Genomic DNA, 15,064 nt, shown 5'->3' with positions numbered 1-15,064 from the left:
GTAGTTGTTGATAACAGTAGTTTGCTAGATATTTGATAATTGAGAACTAGTAACTGTACTAGCTCACTTCTTCATGTTTGATCACAAAACTGCTTTTTTCACTATATGTTATTTTCTCGCATTTTACCCACGTTTATTATTTACTAAGCAGATTGTTATTACTTATTAGAATATTGAGCAGAATTAAATTATTTCCGATTTCAAGTTTATATGACAATTTGTTTCAAGGTTATGAGCCTTTTCATGCAGCTGTTTATGGTTCACTACTTCAAAAATGTGCGAATTTCGGAAATCTTAAATTTTTGAGAAATAAGACTGTATAGTATGCAATTTTGATCCTGAATTGAATAAAATCAATTGCAAATAAAAACATTTATTGTTGAAAGTAATATGCATTATTTTGAATTTCATCCTATGGGATGTGTATTTATATTTAAACAAGTGTTTGTAACAACTAACTATTAGTTTTATTCTGCTCGGTATTATAAGTTATATAGGAGATATTATACTCAACTTATTTTAAAAGTATTATTTCAAATCATTCTCTCCTAGACATTTTCCTCACATAAAATTACTCACAACTTTAAAATAAATGCTCCTTATCAGCTTGTAATTTGTTCTATTCGATTGAGTGTAAAAATAAAATAAAAATTGGTACATAACTTTAAAATTTTAATTTATTAAACGATTGTTGATTCTTGATTACATAGATTAAAAAAATATTAAAATAACTACTTTTTAAGAAACTCTGATGTGATACAATAACGTAAGTCCTTTTCAGAATCAACGTCAAAAATTTAAAAAAAAGCTATTAGTTTCATGAAATCTGACAAAAAGTTTACAAATATAGACTAGGTTTATTGAGTTTAAAGATTTTAAAAAAAAGAAAAAAAAGAAAATCTAATTATTAAACTTACAAGTACCATAATGTTACAGATGTATAGAAAAATAAAAAGTGCTAAAATTGCATAATAAGATTGGAATTATACAGGGTGTTTGTAAAGTTCCGGACCCATTTTGATGTTTAATAACTCATTAAATAATAAAGATAGATTAAAATTAATAACATAAATGGTTAGATAGACTCAAGAAGTTTCATGAACCTTGTCAATGAACTTCCACGTTTGCCCCCTTCGTCGCACGGAGAATATCAAGTCGATAGTCAATTTCACGCCAGGTAGCTTTCTTTTTTACAGAAAAGACGGTCTCATCAGTCGTATACTTAGACATGTTGGAAAACTTCGTATTTCCACAACTAGAAGAGCTTCAGCCACATGTCTTTTTGCAACAAGATGGTGCATCACCTCATTGGGGTATCATCGTTCGTAGTTCTTTGAATGACCATTTTCCAGGAAGCTGGATTGGGCGAGGAGGTCCAATCCCTTGGCCACCCAGATCATCTGATACAACGCCACTGGACTTTTTTCTTTGGGGATTTATAAAGGATAATGTTTACAGGAGGATCGTGTCGAACATTGATGACCTATAAGGCAGAATTACAACCGCAATAGCCTCTGTGGATGTCGACATGCTTGCCGCTACCTAGCGTGAAATTGACTATCGACTTGATATTTTCTGTGCGACGAAGGGCGCACACGTGAAAGTTCATTGACAAGGGTCATGAAACTTTTTGAGTCTATCTAACCATTTATGTTATTAATTTTAATCTATCTTTATTATTTTATGAGTTATTAAACATCAAAATGGGTCCGGGACTTTATAAACACCCTTATATTTGAATTTCTGTAAATGTTGTTAATGGTAATACTGTCTTCAGTGTATTTAATTTTGTGGCTGTGATACATATCATTCTTTTTAGCTAAGAGGATTGAATAGAAATGGCAGAACAGTAATACTATTTATCTGAAAAAGAAAATTAATTTCATCCAGTTAATTTAAATCATAAAAAAAAACAATTTTTAATATTTTAGAACCTGCCACTATTATTGTAAATATGACTTTCTTACTAATTCATTTTTTTTTCTTTTAGGTTCCAATAATTACAAGTTTCAACATGTAGACGGAAGCAGTATTAAAAATAATTTTGTTGGTTTGTAAAAAAAATGACATTTTAGTTTTAAATAAAAGTAGTACTTTGAATTTCAGCTGACTAATTATTTAAATTTGTAGTTTTATAGCTTTAGAAATTCAAGCACCTTAGACAACTATCTTCTAAAAATACGAGTATGAGTTCCAATAAATAATTTTTACTAACTGTAGAATTTGGATAAGTGTTATTTTAAGATGATTTAAATCAATCTATTAAAATTATAGAAGAATTATGCATTTGAAACTTTCTTTTATAGCTTAACAAAAGAAGCAATTACTGCCGAAGGTCTAATATTAAAAATTTCAGGTTGATAAATGATCTCTACTAGTGAAAAAAATATAATGATATACATTATTCGTCATATAATATAAATAATATCTTTATATTTATTATATTTTTTATATAGTGAGTCTAAAAATTAATAAACTAGGTGGTCCGTATAACACCTCACTTTCGTAAGTGCTAAAAAAACAGATTTAAGTTGAGCTACATAATCCTGAAGTGTAAAATGTCGCATCTTTGGTTGATAAATTAATACTTCTAAAAATAGAAAAATATATACTTGAGGTTACGAAATAATAACTTAAGGTTGAACATGAAACACATGACGCTAATAAAAAATAACCTTTCCAAGTGTTGAAAATACACTTCAGGTTGATTTATAACAACCAGAAGTGTAAAATGGCCCACCTTAGGTTGAAAAATATATACCTCTACAAGCATAAAATTAAATACCTGAGGTTGAAAAATAATTACCTGAGGTAGAACAAAATACATTTGAGGCTGATTTATAACAACCAGAAGTGTAAAACGACACACCACAGGTTGATAAATATATACCTCTACAAGCATAGAATTAAATACCTGAGGTTGAAAAACAATTACCTGAAGTCGAACAAAATACACCTGAGGTAGATTTATAATAAGCTGAAGTGTAAAATGATACACCATAGGTTGAAAAATATATACCTCCACAAGCATAAAATTAGATACCTGAGGTTGAAAAATAATTACCTGAAGTCGAACAAAATACACCTGAGGTTGATTTATAATAACCTGAAGTGTAAAATGGCACACCTTAGGTTGTTGAATAAATACTTCCACAAGTGTAAAAAAATATACTTCAGGCTGATAAGTAATAACCTAAGGTTGAAAATGAAACACTTTGAAGTAGTAAATATGTACCTCTCCCCAGATGTAAAATTAAACACCTCAAGTTAAAACATATATACCTCTGGAGGTATATTTAAGGTATATTTGAGGTTGGTTTTAAGGTATTCATTTGCACCCTTTTCAACCACAAGGACGTATTTAAATAACTACCTCCTTTATACCTTTAAAATATACCTCGTTTATACCTCATTTATACCTCGATTTTTCCATAAGGGAATGCTCTCAACGATCGATTATTCATAAGCTGTGTAAAAAAAAATACCCACAATGAATTCAATAGTTTGCTACTACACACTGGGAATCGCTGGCTTTCCTAAGGCTCCTGTCTCAATAGGTTTTAGAATCTTTTCGACTTTGTACTTTAGAGACAGATTACTAGAGACATATTGCTCTGAAAGACAGATTGCTAGAATTTAAGATAGAAGTTGCATGCGTGATCTATTTCTTTGCAAAATTTAATGGTGTTAATTTACAGCTTCAAGGCTACAAGCTCAATTTGATCGCTACAAAATTAGTTATTTCTACTTTTCTAAAAAAGTTATTTTGTGGAAACAAAATTTTGATCAGAATGAGTTTAGCCAATTTCCAATCTTATCGGATCTTAAGAAGAATAGTTCAATTCTCTCTGATGATACACAAGAATATTGCCAACACCTTGAGTTTAAGCATGGACTTTTCCGACCGTTATAAAGATGTTTTGTCCCGGGGAGTCCCTCAATGGGTTATGAACCCTTTTGTGAATATTGAAACAGCAGAGGTTCAGATTCGGGAGGAATCGGTCGAGCTTTCAAGGAATGAAACTTTGAAATGGTGATCATCTCACAGAATTTTGGCTTCAAGGTAACACCACTCGCCTGGACTATAGACTATCATCAAAAAAGTTTAAATTGCCTTTCCTTCCTCCTACCTTGATCCAAAGATTCAGTGCTGTTACTGATCTAGTCACGGAAAAAAAAAGAAAAAAAAGAAAAAAAACGAGGGGACTTGCGACTTTAACTCACTAAAGATATTGAACCGAATGCTAAGGAACTGGCTCTGAACCATTTGGCACATTCATTCCACTAACATGGTTACTTGATTGTTTCGTTGATAATAATTTTTAGAGTAAAAAGATTATTTTTGGGTGCTTTATTCATAATCTAATTAAGAATAAATTACTCTTTTTAATTACAGGTTTCTTTGTTGTATTCTCTTCCAATACGGTATTTATTTTGATTATAACAAATAGACTGCGATTACCTGCCGGGAGAAAAATATCACGTGCACATAAATTTTTTTTTTAAACCAAGCAAATTTAATTCCTAAAAAAATTGCCTCTCATAATTCAGCACCCCCTCCATCCCCTTGCTCAAAATAACTGGATTTTCGCAAAGGAGGGGGCGTTGAAAATTTTTTTGCTCTTTAGGGGGCAGCAACGTTAAAAAGGTTGAGAATCTATTCTAGATGGTATTTGATCTGATTTTTATCAAAGAATTTTGATCTTTCAACTTTTGCTGTGGAATAAAATAATGCGGTTAAAATTACTTTTTAGCGATAAATTCTTCGATAGCACTGGCTCATAAAAGTAGAAAGCTCATTTTAAAATATCCGACTGATTTCGACACGATTTGTTTTTCTTAAAAAGAAAAGGTTCAATTAAAATTTTAATTTTATGTTTGGTAATTATGGGTTTATATTTGGCAGGTAAAATTATGCATTTAAAGTGAAGTTAATGTTAATTAAATTCACTACATTGTACTCTCGTCGGTCCAAAAAGTAAATTATAATGTTTGGAATGATTATGAATACTTAATTTGGGCGATATTAAAACTGCCTACATATATTTTAGTTAAACATTTAATTTTGACTTTTGGCCAAAGATCATGGTCTTCTGGCCCACTGTGTGATCCTCGAAATGGATAAGTATCTACAATTTAGTACAAAAAGTTGAACTTACGAAAACTTATTCTCGGAAGAAGAAAAAACTTTAGAATAGTTGCTACCATTTTACTTAATTGTTGTAGTAATCAGATGCCCTTCTCCTCGTTTTTAGATAATTTTTCTGTGTAAATAAATGATACGCAAATATCGGGATAAAATATACGGTTACATAATTTTTAGTGCTTCTGTTAACTTAACGGGCAGGTTTAAAAAATTTGAACTCTACAGTCAAAAAAATTAAAAACATGCATTAAGTACAAATTAAGTAGAGATTTAGACAAACTAGAGTTTCAGTTTTCTAAATTGAAACCTCCCTCAGTGTCTAACCATAACTTTTCTCAGTGTTCCTGTTTCGAAAACTGAAACTATAGTATGTCCAACTCTTTGCTTTATATGCACTTAATACACATTTTTGCTGCAGTCTAAGCAGTAGAAAGTATACACTATAATAGTTTTGGATAGAAAAAAATTCATTAAGCAACCTGTATAAGTATATTTAATTTAAACGAGAATTAATATTACACTTCTTAATATGTTTATTTTGAAAGCTTTCATAAGTAAAATATGAATGTAGATTTTAAAATACAACTGTATTTTACAGATTATTACAGATTATTAGATTAATTTAGAGATTTTACACTAGCGTGAAACTTTCTCAAACCGGTTTGCTTTTAAATGTGATTTATTTGTGTTCTTTTCCTCAATTTGATCATTCCTTATTTTAGTATTTCATTGTTGTTTTGATAATATAAATTGGTTAAATAGTAGAGTCCTTTAGGATACTATTTGTGCTCCCACGTCCGCTGCCCTCGTTAGCCGGATTAACCGTTGCCCGGGCGATACCACGTGGAGGTGAGGGTCAGCAAAGATGTTGTTTTGTGGGAGCTTTACGAGTGTCTTCCAGCGAAATAGTTTCCAGACAGCTATTCCGCTGGGAGTGGAATATCGCTTAAATTAATATTATTACACTCGATGGACATCACCCTGTTTTTTTTTTGTTTTTTTTTTTTTTTTTTTTTAAATGTGGTAAAAGTTGTTTTTGATTACCAACTTATTTTCAATATCAGTAATTTTTTATGTCAAAGTCATTTTTAATATCATTTTTGATGTCAAAGTCATTTTCAACGTTATAGTCATTTTTAATATCCGTCATTTTTCAATCATTTTGATGTCAGCCATTTTGTTTTTCAAAATCACACCATGGAAATGCACATCTTTGATGGAGCTATGTTAGCACTTCCACTCTGATTAGAAGGCTTTGGTTCCTCCCTTTCACCAAAATTGCTGGCTTTGGCTACATCAAATTGTTTTTCTCCATCCATATTCACACAACACATTTTGGAATGAGCTATACGAGCACTTCCAATTCTGTAAAACAGCTTTGGCTCCAGCTCATCACCAAAATCACTACCTTTCTCTCCACCAAGGTTTTTTTCCTCATCTACATTCAAACAATACATTTTAGAAAGAGCTATGCGTGCACTTCCAATTCTATAAACACATTTTGGCTCCTCCTCTCCATCAAAATCACTATGTTTCACTCCATCAAAACTATTTTCTACATCCATATCGAAACAACACAACTCCGAAGGAGCTATGAGTGCACTTCCAATTCTAATACATAACTCTGATTCTCCTATTTCGCCAAAATCACTATTTTTGGCACAATCAAAGTTTTTTCCTCCATTCACATCAAAACTGCACAACTCCGAAGGAGCTATGCGTGCACTTCCAATTCTAACACAAAACTCTGGCTCCTCCTCTCCGCCAATATTACTTTTTCTTGCTCCTTTTTTAGGAACACCATTCAATTTCCTGTTATATTAAACGAAAATTCTATTATTATGATTTTAAAATAAATTCTTCGTACAATAACAGTTTATTTCTGCTGAAACCACAATAGCAATATATATTTAAATGATTTAAGTTATCTATATTCATTTTCAATATTAAGGGAATGTTTTAAATAAAAAATAATCATATTTGCAATTATTTATAACACAATACTGACGTATGTATTTTAAAAATCATATTAATATATCAACATATAAATGAATAATGCATTAATATAAATCTCTTTCATAAATAAAGAAGTTTAAACATATATATAAATGTTACATGACATGTTAATGCATTTAAATTATTAAAAGCAATTTTTTTAACAAAATTGAAAACAGACGTTTGAAACTGACTTATAGTATGTGCAGCGTTATACAGATTTATGGTTAAAATAAAATATGCAAATTTTTTGTTTTATTTTGTAGTTGATTTAATTCAATGAAGAAAATATATGTTACTTACAGTTTTTTACGAATGTACCTGAAAAATCTCGAGAAAAATCTCGCCATAATCAATATAAATTGAATCGCAAAAGAGCAGTTGAATAAAAATCGCCCAACTCACTCAATAGCTTTTTACAAAGTGAATTCTTTTCATTGTTACGCATCTTATATATATTTCTTGCATTGTTTAGTTTCCTTAAAAATTTTATTCATTGTTTAAGTGTTTGAGACAACAAAGAAAATTTTAATTGTTTAGAGTCTTTTGAAACAAACTACTCTGTTAAAGTTGGATAGAAATTTTAACAATAAATACACAAACATAATTCTTTTAATGAATATATATATATATATATATATATATATATATATATATATATATATATATATATATATATTTATTTGTCTTTAAAAAAATGCAGTAGTATTCATTATTAGTATTATATTACAGTATCCATAAAACAATTTTCATTGATAAAAGTAAAACAAATAATTTTTTGGTTGCTTTACATGCAGATTTCGTTCAAAATCAATATCAAATTTTCAAAAACCAGCATTTGGCACAAACTTTTTTAACGTAATATTTTTGAATATTTTTTAAAAATAATCCTGCTTGATGATTATATTGATCGTTGCTAGAAACCTGTTTATTCAATTCCATATTATAAAACATAAGAACATTTTCTGTGGCAGCTTGCGTGCAATACCGAAAAAAAAATTTAAAAATAACGGAAGTACAGACATAACATTCTGTTGAAATTCTTACAACATTTTGAACACAGTGCAACAAGTATACATGCTGCTTTTCAAAAAGTTCGCGTCAAAGCTTTAACTTTAATAGGAAAAAGTCTCTGGGTATTCAAATAACATGCAAACGCCAAAAAAATCACCTATCTATCAATCATCTATACAAAATCATCGATATATAAAATTATCTACATAAAATCATCTATGTGAAGAAGCACTTCAGTTCTCTGACTCAATTTAAACTATGATTCAATCTTGATAGTTCGACAGCCTAACTCTAAATATGCAAATCAATTAGTGGGGACTATATTTAAATTCGTGAATTCAGATACAAAAACGTATACTTTCTCTGAATAAATTTCTTTCCGCTACATATTCGACTTTCTGACCCTTAAAATATGGGCAACCATGCAATCTGGGAAACAGGGTCCCAATATTTTGGTAAGAAGTGTGGTCAAAATTATTTTTGCTCAATGTAAAGTATATGATAAGAAAAAAATAATTGTAATCAATTATTTTTCATGTGGTATTATGTTTAGATTAGCATGTCTTTCATAACCATGTGCCAATATTTTTTAATTCGCTACATTAGTTCAGAAGTATCATTAGTTATTAGAAAGTAGAACGAAATTTTCAAAGAGTGAAAATAACACTAAGATGGACCCACATTTTCAACCCATCTTTGGCTTAATTTTTGGGATTCTATGCTCTCAATTGCGGCAATCGCAAGGGTCTGATATTCAAATCTGTATCATAGAAATCATGTTTACTTAGAAAAGTACGATTTTGTCATAGAAAATATCCTTATCCACTTATCGATAAGCCTATTCAATCTTATGTTCTGGAACCATTAAGATTGACTAATAGTGAATGAAAATCCAATCATCCAGTAACTCGTTATATTCAGGTAGTTAAATTTTTTGTCCACTGTTCCATTTATTTAGTGAGCTAGGTGTATAATTCTGTCTTCGTTTTGTTTTAGCCTATAAGTTAGTAAGATTTTCATCTTTTTCTTTTCAAAAAGCGTCTATTTAACATTCTAACTTAAAAACACTGATACTATTTTACACATCCTGCTGTATTTCCTACAGCATAATTTCAGAGTAAAAAAACGTATCTCAGAAGGTTTTAAACTTTTTTTAATTTTAAACTCTACTTCAATTCAATATTCAAAAATACGAAAACACACAGAATTGCTTTCATGATCAATGCTGCACCAATTATCATAAATACATATTCTCAAAAATAATTTTTGGCGAAATCATGATTAGCATGGTGAATTTTTACGTTTCTCCTGAACGAATTAATACCAATTCTCTGTCAATTTGGTTTTTAAGTACATAGCTACGTTTTTTTATAAATTCCAGTAGATCGTAAGCCTAAAAAAATTTAACAAATTTAATTCCAGCTGAAAAAAGTGTAAGATCAGCAATGTTTTGAGTGTTATGCCTTATTTGGCTATATTTGTGTAAAATATCACCGTTTTTTTTGGGGGGGGGGAGAAGTAGCATCACAGCGGTAGCTAGCGGAGTCTTCCGAATTCATTTGTTTATTTATTTCGTTGAAAGTTAGATTGAAAGAGCGTAACACTACAAGTATAATATTAATGGTGCGTTTTCTCAAGCTTAGGACTAAAAATCCGGAACTCTAACGACGAATTTCAACTCCTAGCGCCATCTACACTTAGCTTTATAGGGTCAACTATCCATATTAGTGTATTTGGTACTTATTATATAACCCCCTTCAACGTTTAAGCTTAGTGCAAAATACATTTGTCAGTGGCGGCAAAATAAAAGCTATAGTTTTTTTTTTTATTTAAAAAAAAATATTATTCTTATAAATATTATTATTATAATCTCTGATAATGTAATCTGAAATATTATTATTATAATGAAATATTATAAGTCAGACAATTGGATAAATTAGACGATATATTATATAAATATAGAATATTTATTATATCAGGTATTATATTGGTATATCATAATATTAGACCAAATTATTCGGTGTACTGTAGTTTTTTAATAATTATATGTTTTGCACAAGTTTATAGGCAGTATTGTTTTATTTAAACATACATGTAATGGGTTTTTATTCAGGAGATTTTAATATACTTCCTATTTTTGTATACTTCCCATATTACAATGTTAACCAATTGATAGACGAACCTAAACAAGTTCAAACAGGCTTCAACCGCGTAAAAAAAAAATAATAATAAAGCTGTATCACTTGATAATTAAGATTTTTCACAGAATCATATAGTACGTCTAATAATTTGTCCAGGGACTGTATATATTCAGTGTTTTCATCGCAGAAAAAAAATGGGTGCGAATTTCTCACCCTTTCTCAAAAACAGGGTGAGATTTCAAAAAGTTAAGTGAGATTTCTAAAAATATAAAGCACAAAGAGACTTGAAAAAAAAAATCATTTCGTTAATTATAATACATTTTTAACATCTTCTAATTTTTAAAGCATTGAATATTTTTGCTGCATCATCATATGGAAAATGTTCTACATCTACTATTTCATCAGCTATTCTCATTAGGTTGTTCAAATGAGTGTTTGTTTCGTTTTGATCGTTTCTACCCACGTTTGTTTCATTTTCATTTGTCCGTTTCGGAGTAGAAGATATTGCCTTTACAAGGTATTTGTCCATCTTACATTAATGGGCAAAAAATTTGAACTTCTTACATGGTACCTTAACTACGGTAAACACGTGGTTGCAGAGAAATGCGTTCTGAAAGAGGTTTCGTGGTTTGGAGGGATGGTGTTCTGTTGTTCTTAAAGGTTCTGAACAGTACTGGTAAATAGGGAAGCTAGATAATGGGCAGATGTTGAAAATAATGAAAGATCCAGGAAGAAAAATGTAACGGATTTTATTCTAAATGGCGCAATGAGAAATTTTTTTCAAAATGCGAGAAATTCGCGAATTTTGAAATTGGTTTATTGAATGCGCGAATTTCTCGCGGTAATCATTTTTTAATGCGAGAAAAGAAAAAAATATGCGAGAATCTCGCGTTCTCGCGCTGTAGTGAAAACACTGAAACTTTATTTCCGAAAATTGGAGTTAAAAGGTTTTTGGAAAGCTAATGAGCTATCGTTTAAATATACATAATAAAAGAAATCGAAATTTTCGTCGAAATTGTTGATTTCTACAGTTGAATTTGACAGTTGAATTCCCTAAGATTTTCTGAAAGAAAATTAATCTGAATTTACATATAGATTACATTATCAGAGATAATAATACTCTTAAATATTTTTCTTCCTTAAATTATTTGGACCAGATCCTTGGGTATGGTGAAACGAATATAATACGACCCCCTACCCAATCACACTAATAGTTCGACTTGGAATATTTGGATGGGGGGGGGGGGTTCACGCCTTCCAATCCCATCAGGTTGAAAAGTGCTCCTGCTGTACCCAAAGGCTCTTGAACTTCACCTCAAACAGCAAAACTCTGATTTTGACAGGTCCTGAAGGCTTTGATTGTACCACCTATTAGCAGGTGATAGCCTACTTGAAAGGAACCATTCGTCCAGAAATGCGTAGAAGTATTTTATAAAAAGAATCATTTTTGATGTTCGACAACGGATTCTGACATCCCACAAACGAGGATTGAGATATTTGACACGGACACCCCGAAATTTCTGGTTGGTGTTAAGCTAGCTCAACTTTTACCCAAAGTCAATGTCTCCTTTTGTGGGTTACATAAAGAAGCATATATATATATATATATATATATATATATATATATATATATATATATATATATATATATATATATATATATATATATATATATATATATATATATATATATATATATATATATTTTACTGTCATAGGATATTTTTCGAGTTCTTATTACCCACGAAGAAAGTGTTTGATTGTTTTTGCTCAAAATATTCTCCAATTTCAGAAAGATTTTAATCTTTTTTTCTCCATGATCGACTCCATGAGAAATCTCACTAATTTATCTTCCAACGTAAATTTACTTGTAATTCCTTTTTTTAAAAAAAATAATAATGCGTCGATGCAGCTCATTGCATTGTAAGGTGAATATACTCTTTTATCAAATGTATGTTTTGAGGCGAGAAAAAAAAACATATTCTATGTGTGTTAGTTTTTGGTGAATAACATTTCTTAAATACTTTTTTTAAATAATCATTTAAAGATTCTAAAATTTCTTAACTCTAACTAATTGAAGCAAAGGTGGTGCAAAGTAAGTTTTTCAGATATAATGACCATAGCAGCGTAACAGTAAACCAGGGCAGTTTCGGGATTTCATTAAATTATATTTTTCACCCTGGCAAGTTCGTGAACGGAACAATTAATAATACAATTATTCCCTAATTAAGGGGACCTTCCCCTCCCTACCAAACTCAGCCGTGGAAAGGGTGGAGACGTGGAGGAAAAATTCTAAATTCTTTTTATTTTAATTTTCGCAAATACACTGATGATGAAGGATTTTTACTGTATTTGACAGTATTTTCCAATACATGTAAAATACAGTTTCACCGTCCAATCACAATTCGAGATATAAAGCGTGAGGTATTTTAGATTCTCCATTCATTTTAGATTCTCTATTCATGACAATACAATTCTGCATTCAACAGTTTTCGATAGGGAGTTGAATTCTACTGTTGCCTGTTTTTATACGTTTGATAAGTATATTTGTTTTTACACAATTGACATTAAAAGAATTTTTTAGCATCCTGCAAATCGATTTTCATTAGTTTTAAACTGCATTGAATAGATTTTAAAAAAATCTAAAATCTGAGCAACTTTAGTTTTAAATTACTTACACAAAACTACAAATTGCATCATTTTATTCTTTCAAATTTTTAGGAAAAATTCATAGAAGTTCTAAAAATTACCAAATACCTAATCTACACTGTTAATAACACTATCTACACTGTTGTTCAATCTAAACTTAAAGTAATAAAACTGGCAGCATTCTGTCCATTCAATTTACCTTACAGTTTACGGTAATAAATGTTTTTCACCTTTACGGTTTTGAAACCGTTTACAAACTAGTGTGACTTCAAAACCGTAAAAAAGAAATTTTACTGGACTCGGAGATAGTGGATCTACAAGAGATGCGTGATTATTCGATACATGAATGATTTACACGCAATGTGTAGATATTCTATAAGCGATGCATGATATTTTGATGCCTGAATGATTTTTAAGCAATTTATCTCTGATCTACAAACAATGAGAGATTGTTTGATGATTTATATGCAATACATTTCTGTTCTACAAGCAATGCAAAATTACTTGATACAAGAATGATTTATTAGCAATACATGGATATTTTATAAGCAGTGCATAACTATTTGATACCTGAATGACTTATAAGCAATGCATCTTTGTTCTACAACGATGCATAATTGTTTGATACATGAATGATATGCAATACATGAGTATTCTACAAGTGGTTCGTCATTGTTTCATACATTGATGATTTATAAGCAATGCATCTCAATTCGTCAAACGACGGTTTATTGTTTGTTGCAGAAATAATTTGTAAGCAATGCATAGTAGTTCTAAAAGTGATACGTGATTGTTTTGAGAGCGATTTACACTTTTGATTTTATTTTTGAATGTATCTCAGTTAAATGACACAAATTTGCAAATTTTTATTTTACATTAGATGTTTTGAGCAATCAGTTTTGAATATAAACAAGCCGAATCGCAAAATATTCCTATGAAATTGCATCTTTTTTCTACGAATCGTTCAAAAATATCACATAGAAGGTATCAACAATGTCCTTGAATATCGGCGACAAATGTCGACATCGAGTTTATCCAATGTCAAAAACCAGACTTTATCCCACTTGTAAGCAACTGTAATCCTTCCACTTAACACATCTTCAAGATTTCCTGCTGAAGGCGGATTAGGAATCATCCATGTTATGAACTTGAACAGGAAATCCAACCAACAAGATTTCAATATTTTTCAAGTATGTTGTACTGCAGAAAACATGCTTTTATGGGTGCGAGTCCTTCATTTTATGTAAATAGCCAATTTAGCCAAAATGTATGTCAACTTGGCATAAAATATTCAAGAGGAATTTCCTGTTCGATTTTCATCAAATCTATTGAGTTGTTACAAAATAAGCCATTTTATATTCCGAAAAAAAGTTATCAGAATTTAGATTTATAAAAGTGTTTACTCTTTATTTTCGTTTTGGAATATGCTGTTTTAAGTGCTTACATCACACTAAATCGTATTTAAAGAACGGTAATTTGTACTGAGTTAACCCTTTTTCATCTAGCATTGATTCTAAGCAATGGTTGGAAAAACTACATTTTCTTTATAGTTAACTACAACTAATTTTTTTAATTGTAGCGACTGCAAAATGTAGCTACTTTTAGAAGACAAACTAAACTGGAGAATTTAATTTTCACCATTATTCAAATTGGTTTTGAATAAAAAAAAATTGGCTTGGTTAAATATGAGGAAATATTAAGAAGTTTTAATTGGTGTTATTCTAAAGCCCTTTTTATTAATTTGTTCTTTTAACTTTCAAACTCTGCTTTTCTTGACAGTGATTTAAGAAATTCTAGGAAATTATCAAATATTTGTGATTTTAATGATCAATGCTTTTTTATATCCTCGAAGAAATAAAGTTCTGTGAGAAAAACAAAAAAAAAACGGACCATCCAGAATATCTTCTGACCTAATGATCGGATCTGCACGTTCTAGGACTCAATGTCAAAGGTTTGAGGGGGTGACCGCAAATATGCAAAAGAATTAATTCAGACGATATTTAAATTTACGAAATCGAACACAAAAACGTTCTTTACAGTTCCCGTGAACTCGAATTTTAAGAAAGTCAGATACTTAAAATTCGATTTCCTAGGAACAATTCGACCGATTTCGCACCTA

This window comes from Parasteatoda tepidariorum, chromosome 9 (genome assembly GCF_982258835.1).
Source record: "Parasteatoda tepidariorum strain Cologne lab strain chromosome 9, Ptep-v5.0, whole genome shotgun sequence".
In the NCBI taxonomy this organism is placed as follows: Eukaryota; Metazoa; Arthropoda; class Arachnida; order Araneae; family Theridiidae; genus Parasteatoda; species Parasteatoda tepidariorum.
The sequence above is the reverse complement of the archived record's forward strand: the minus strand, read 5'-3'. Positions refer to the sequence as shown.